Below are 7,409 nucleotides of genomic sequence, written 5' to 3' on the forward strand. Positions count from 1 at the left end.
AAGGCTGAAAGCCATTATAAAGACATTGCCTGCAACAAGAGTTTTATGATCCTTTTCGCTGAATTGTATAGTTATTGTGAAGAATCATTGGCAATATAAGAACGACTGCTATAACTTGTTAAAAGATGAGTGGAGGTCTCAAAGGTAGTAATCGCCCACGAAGATAAGTCATTTCTGTTATTCTTGTGAGGACTTCCCTTGTTATATTGCGCATTTGTGATAAAAGTTATCATGTATGTTTTTTTGCGAGTGAATTTTTTGCATGCATAAATGGAGTGAGAATTGGATTTTGCCAAATGCCTTATATTTGTATAATATCAACATCTTAAAAACTCAGTGTTGGTTAATATAGCATTCTTTTTCTTGTTTGGTTACACCTCGGGACGAGATAGCAGCGCCGTCGCCATGGGAAGTGGTTGCACTTTCATACTCGTTACCGGAATACACCCTCTCGCACTCATCGATGTCGCCCGACCCCACCCGGGAGAGGCGACGTTCGTGGCAACTCGGTAATCATCGTCATGAGCGATGAGGAAGATGTTAGTTTTTAGTTGACGCGGGGGATGGACATATGGCCCAAGTATGATTTAAGCATGTCTAGTTGTTTGTGCTAGTGTATATTTGAAGATGATAATAAAGGTATATTGAGTACATGGCGATTTTTGTCATCCTTTTCATCGCATTGTATTATTATTATTGGGGTGCATTAGCAATTAAAGCTAAATTTACGTGTTTCAGACACGATGGAAAGCTAAATATAATTATCAGATCAATACCCATGATCATTTACCTCGCACAACCCCTCCCCCTCAAGATCAATATTCTTAACCCTTATCGCATCCGGAGAGCAGCTAAGAGTATTTCTTTGCCCTCTTTTGATGACCTGTGGCCACGCAGTGTTTGGGCGAGGAACAGGGTGAGGTATGGTTATTGATTATTTCACGCTCATTAGCCATGTCTTTGATCACACATCTATGGCAACCCAATGCTGGTGGGTGCATTAGCTCTTTAGTTAGTACTTGCGGAGGGTGGCGAGGGGAGCTAATTTGTCCATCGGTCTATTGTGCAGTTTGTTTTGCTACAAGCTTAAACACGATGAATAGCTATGTGACCTAACTCACGCCGGAAATGACCCTCTTTCGACCTGAGAAGGAGGGGGGGTAGGAGGTAACACCTATTATTGGATCAATACCTTAACCTCTGTCAGCAGCTGTGTACATGTTTGTTTGTTTGTCTATTCATCTTCTTCCTCTTACATGTTGAGACATGAGGTATAGCCATTATCATTGCTTTTGGTGAGGGGGTATGTGGGGAAGCTGGAAGGGGTGAATCACCTGTAACACCTGCAGATTGGTGCTTGTTTGTTTGTTTGTCTGCTTCTTCTCTTCTTCCTACAGGAAAGGGGGAGGGTGTGGAACCTGTGGCACCTGCTCTCAGGTTGATAGTTTGGCCCATGTCAGCAGGGTGCATATTTGTTTGTTCTTCAGCCTTTCATTCTCAATATTATTATTATTGTTTTTGGAGAGGAGAGGGCATTTTTCGGGTGTGCGTATTCTCCCTCATTAGTCACGGTTATTGATTTTCAGTAATCGATTATGATGATTACTTTCGGAAGTCATTAGGCCTGCTTCCTGTCGTGACACGTTAAGGGGTAGCTATAGTGGTGAGCCAATATGTCCAGGGTGTGTTTGGGTGAAGGGGTGTGTGGTGGTGGAGATCCTGTGACACCTGGTCTTAGATAGTTTGACCTATGTCAGGTACGTACGTTATGGGGTAAGAGGGCACCATGGGGGTGAATAATTTTGTCCGTGGTGTTTTTGGGTGAGGTGGTGGTGGGGGTTGGTGGAACCTGTGGCACCTGCTCTCAAGATGATAGTTTGACCTGTGTCAACAGGATCCGTGTTTGTTTGTTGTTCTTCTTCATCTTCTTCTTCCTGTGACCTGCAGGAATGGAGGAGGAGGTGGAACCAGTGACACTTGCTCTCAGGTTGATAGTTTGACCTATGTAAGCAGAGTACAAATTTCCTTTTTCTTCTGCCTTTCATTCTCAATATTATTATTATTGTTTTGGAGAGGAGAGGACAGAATTCAGGTGAGCGTATTCTCCCTCATTAGTCACGGTTATATATTTTCAGTAATTGATTACAGTAATTACTTCCGGAAGTCATTAGGGCACTTCCTGTTATGACACGTTAGGTACATAGGGCGGTACTTATGGAGGTGAGGCTATTCTGTCCATAGCGTGTTTGGGGTATGGGGATAATGCATGTTTGTTTGTTTGTCTACTTCTTCCTGTCTTCATCTTCTTCCTTTTCTTCTTATTCTTCTTCCTCTCCTCTTATCATTATTGCTCTAGAGAGGAGGAGTGGGGTACCGAAATGTTGGCAGCTGGGTGCATGTTTGTTTGTTGTACTTCTTCATCTTCTTTCTCTTCTTCTTTCTCTTTCTCGTATTCTCCTTATTATTATTATTGTTTTGGAGAGGAAAGGGAGGGGGGCATCCTTCAGGTGTGCGTGTTCTCCATCATTAGTCACGGTTACTGATTTCCCATAATCGATTACGGTAATTACTTCCGGAAGTTATTAGGGCACTTCCTGTTATGACACGTTAGGTACATAGGGGGGGACCCATGGGGGTGAGGCTGCTGTGTCCAAGGTGTTTTTGGGTGAGGGGTTGGGGTGGTGGAACCTGTGACACCTGCTCTTAGGATGATAGTTTGACCTGCGGCAACAGGATCCATGTTTGTTTGTTGTTCCTCTTCTTCTTCTTCTTCTTCCTCTTTCTCGTATTCTCATTATTATTGTTGTTGTTTTGGAGAGGAAAGGGATGGGGGGGCACCCCTTCAGGTGTGCGTGTTCTCCATCATTAGTTACGGCTATTGATTTCCAGTATCGATTACGGTAATTACTTCCGGAAGTCATTAGGGCACTTCCTGTTATGACACGTTAGGTACATAGGGGGGGACCCATGGGGGTGAGGCTGCTGTGTCCAAGGTGTTTTTGGGTGAGGGGTTGGGGTGGTGGAACCTGTGACACCTGCTCTTAGGATGATAGTTTGACCTGCGGCAACAGGATCCATGTTTGTTTGTTGTTCCTCTTCTTCCTCTTCTTCTTCTTCTTCTTCCTCTTCTTCTTCTTCCTCTTTCTCGTATTCTCATTATTATTATTGTTGTTTTGGAGAGGAAAGGGAGGGGGGGCACCCCTTCAGGTGTGCGTGTTCTCCATCATTAGTCAAGGTTACTGATTTCCCATAATCGATTACGGTAATTACTTCCGGAAGTCATTAGGTCACTTCCTGTTATGACACGTTAGGTACATAGGGGGGGACCCATGGGGGTGAGGCTATTCTGTCCATATACACACTACTTATATATATATATCACACTTTCTCATTCGCAGACATACAGACAAATACACAAATACACAAACATATACGTATATATATATATATATATATATATATATATATATATATATATATATATATATATATATATATATATATATACATATATATATATATACATACATACTTATATATATATATATATATATATATATATATATATATATATATATATATATATACTTATGTAGGTATGTAAGTATTTTATAAGATAAGGTAGAATATGCGTATGCGTCTAAGTATGCATATTTTAGTTTAATCTTCCTCCTTCGTCGTCCCAGCCTCACCGCCCGCCCCCCCCTCCTTCCTCCTCCTTCCTCCTCCTCCTCCTCTAGAACCTTGCAACTGCACGACCAGAACCGCAGCGCCAAACAACACGCGGCATTTCCCCGCCGCCGCCAGACAGCTTCCTTCCGTCGGCCCTAAACCGGCAATCATCGGCGTCTCCTTCGAGCGTCCTTGTTCTCCGTCTCTTCAGTTCCCAGGGCGACAATTCCCCGCCTCAAACAGACCTCGCCGCGGCCTGAATAATGCTCTTTAACCCCTATTTGAGGGTTAGATTGCTCCGTCTTCCTCCGCGCTCCTCTCGTGTACACCGCCATTATGGTAATCGAGACGTCAAAACAAAGAGCCGGTGCATATATCAGGGTTGTTTAGGGGAGTTCGCGAGGGAGATTAGGGATTCGGGAATTAAGATGTAAATCTATGTATCCGTCTGCTTAATAGAGTTGCGTGATTAGAAAACGGGATTCCTTACATTCAGCTTAAAACGAGCTTCTTAAAAGCAAAAAGAAAAAAAGGTCTCGCTTACTTGACCTGGAAGTAACACCGGAAAAAGTAATTCTCTTGAATTGGTGTTTATGCAACGGATTTTTTTTTTTTTTCTACGCGTGATTCGTAATTGTGCAAATTTACATTCGACGCCGCTGTTAACCCTATCTACACATGACTGGCAGCTTCATATGTATACATTACGTGATCCGGCGCCCATACGAGTGACCCTTGACCCCAACGGCGCTACTCGAGACCTGGAGCAACGCATCGCAAATGTAAGATATTAAGCCCCCTGACCTCTCATCCGCCTCATGACCTGAGAAATCGAGAAGAAATGAACGCACAACCTCAGGACGCATTGCCTTTTGACCTCCGATGCATAACGAGTCATCATTCCCTTCCTAAAAAAAAAAGAAGAAGAAAAAAAAAAAAAGGCAATGTATAACGAGTCATTCATTCCCTTCCTAAAATAAAAAAATAAAAAAATAAAAAAAAATAAAATAAAAAAATTAAAAAAAATCTTCTCTATGAATGTCCCTCGAAACGGATACAAAACATAATGATAATAAAAGACTCGCAACAAAGCGTGGCCAATAACTCGTCTTCCTTTGGACATTAATTGCCAGAAGAGGCAATGGACGGCCGGTTTGAGGCGCGTCTCCCTCGCTCTCGAGACGGCCGCGCGATGAGGCAGTAGTAGTCGTAATAGAAGAGTAGAAGAAGAAGAAGAAGTAGTAGTCGTAGAAGATTAGAAGAGTAGTAGAAGAAGTAGTAATAGTCGCAGTAGAAGATTAGAAGAGTAGTAGTAGAAGAAGAAGAAGATTAGAAGAGTAGTAGAAGAAGAAGAAAAAGTAGTCGCAGTAGAAGATTAGAAGAGTAGTAGAAGAAGAAGAAGTAGTAGTCGTAGTAGAAGAAGAAGAAGTAGTAGTCGTAGTAGAAGAAGAAGAAGTATTAGTAGTAGTCGTAGTAGAAGATTAGAAGAGTAGTAGTAGAAAAAGAAGATTAGAAGAGTAGTAGAAGAAGAAGAAGAAGTCGCAGTAGAAGATTAGACGAGTAGTAATAGAAGAAAAAGAAGATTAGAAGAGTAGTAGAAGAAGATTAGAAGAGTAGAAGAAGAAGAAGAAGAAGAAGTAGTCGCAGTAGAAGATTAGAAGAGCAGTAGAAGAAGAAGAGGATAAGAAGAGTAGTAGAAGAAGAAGAAGATGAAATCGCAGTAGAAGATTAGAAGAGTAGTAATAGAAGAAGAAGATTAGAAGAGTAGAAGAAGAAGAAGTAGGAGTCGCAGTAGAAGATTAGAAGAGTAGCAGAAGAAGAAGAAGAAGAGTAGAAGAAGAAGAAGAAGAAGTAATAGTCGCAGTAGAAGATTAGAAGAGTAGCAGAAGAAGAAGAAGAAGAGTAGAAGAAGAAGAAGAAGAAGTAATAGTCGCAGTAGAAGATTAGAAGAGTAGCAGAAGAAGAAGAAGAAGAGTAGAAGAAGAAGAAGAAGAAGTAATAGTCGCAGTAGAAGATTAGAAGAGTAGCAGAAGAAGAAGAAGAAGAGTAGAAGAAGAAGAAGAAGAAGTAATAGTCGCAGTAGAAGATTAGAAGAGTAGCAGAAGAAGAAGAAGAAGAGTAGAAGAAGAAGAAGAAGAAGTAATAGTCGCAGTAGAAGATTAGAAGAGTAGCAGAAGAAGAAGAAGAAGAGTAGAAGAAGAAGAAGAAGAAGTAATAGTCGCAGTAGAAGATTAGAAGAGTAGCAGAAGAAGAAGAAGAAGAGTAGAAGAAGAAGAAGAAGAAGTAATAGTCGCAGTAGAAGATTAGAAGAGTAGCAGAAGAAGAAGAAGAAGAGTAGAAGAAGAAGAAGAAGAAGTAATAGTCGCAGTAGAAGATTAGAAGAGGAGAGGAGTAGAAGAAGAAGAAGTAATAGTCGCAGTAGAAGATTAGAAGAGGAGAGGAGTAGAAGAAGAAGAAGTAATAGTCGCAGTAGAAGATTAGAAGAGTAGAAGAACGTCTTCCGAGATGTCTCACGAAATGCGTCGAGGTGAGAGGTCGTCCTTGACCCCCGCTGAGCTTTCTGGTCGTTACGATAACGCTGCAACGACCTCAAGGATACAGGAGCAGCTGGGTGTCCGTCCGCCTATCCGTCCGTCTGTCTATCCGGTCGTCCTTCTTTAAGTCAGCTTGTCTATTCCTCTCTCCGTTCGTCCGTCCATCTTTCCGTCTGTCTATCTATCCCTCTGTCCGTTACTCCGCCTATCCGTCTGTCTATCTATCCCTCTATCCGTTCCTCCGTCCGTCTGTCCCTCTGTTCTTTCTACCGTCCTTCTTTTCGTCCGTCTGTCTATCCCTCTTTCCGTTCCTCCTTCTTTTCGTCCGTCCGTCTCTCCGTCTCTCCATTCCTCCTTTCCGTCCGTCCGTCTATCTATCCCTCTCTCCGCTCTTCCGCCTATCCGTCCCACCGTCCAATCAGAGGACCTCGTGAAAGGGAAGACGTCCGAGGAATGATGTGTGCGTGTGTGCGTGTGTGCGTGCGTTCGTGTGAATCTCCGTGTCATTGTGAATCGTCAAGGTTATCATGAATCGGATTTAGACACCCAAGATGGCGACTAAGATGACACGTTGCAGCTATTTCATATCTACAGAATTCTTTGAATATTTGGTGTGCGTTGCGTGGGTGCTGGCTTTATTCTGAATAAATGCGTGTGTGTGTGGTTGTGTGTATGGAGAGACGGATAGATAGAGAGAGAGAGAGAGAGAGAGAGAAAGAAAGACATTATGTGATATTAATTTATCTATCTATTATCTATTTATTAATTTGTCTATCTCCAGTACATACATACATACATACATACATACATACATATATATATATATATATATATATATATATATATATATATATATATATATATATATACATACATACATCTACATATATGTACATATATCTATAAACCTACATCGACAAATATTCTCCTACATCTCTATTCCTCCATCTCCCAATTCCCTATCCGTCTTTGCGCACGACCCGCCGCCCGCAGAGCCGCCTGGCCGACTGCGCGGAGCCGTCACCTTGGCATTTGGTGCCACGCGTCCTCAGGCCCGCCATCTGGACAGGGGCCCGCCGTGACCTCCTGGTGGGCGCCTTCCGGTTCTCAATCCTCCTTTCTCATATTCCCTTCTTCCTCTTCTTCTTTCTCTTGCGTCTTTTCGTTTTATTTGTGTCGCATTTTTTTTTTTTTTTTTTTTTG

Source organism: Penaeus vannamei, chromosome 21 (assembly GCF_042767895.1).
Source record: "Penaeus vannamei isolate JL-2024 chromosome 21, ASM4276789v1, whole genome shotgun sequence".
In the NCBI taxonomy this organism is placed as follows: domain Eukaryota; kingdom Metazoa; phylum Arthropoda; class Malacostraca; order Decapoda; family Penaeidae; genus Penaeus; species Penaeus vannamei.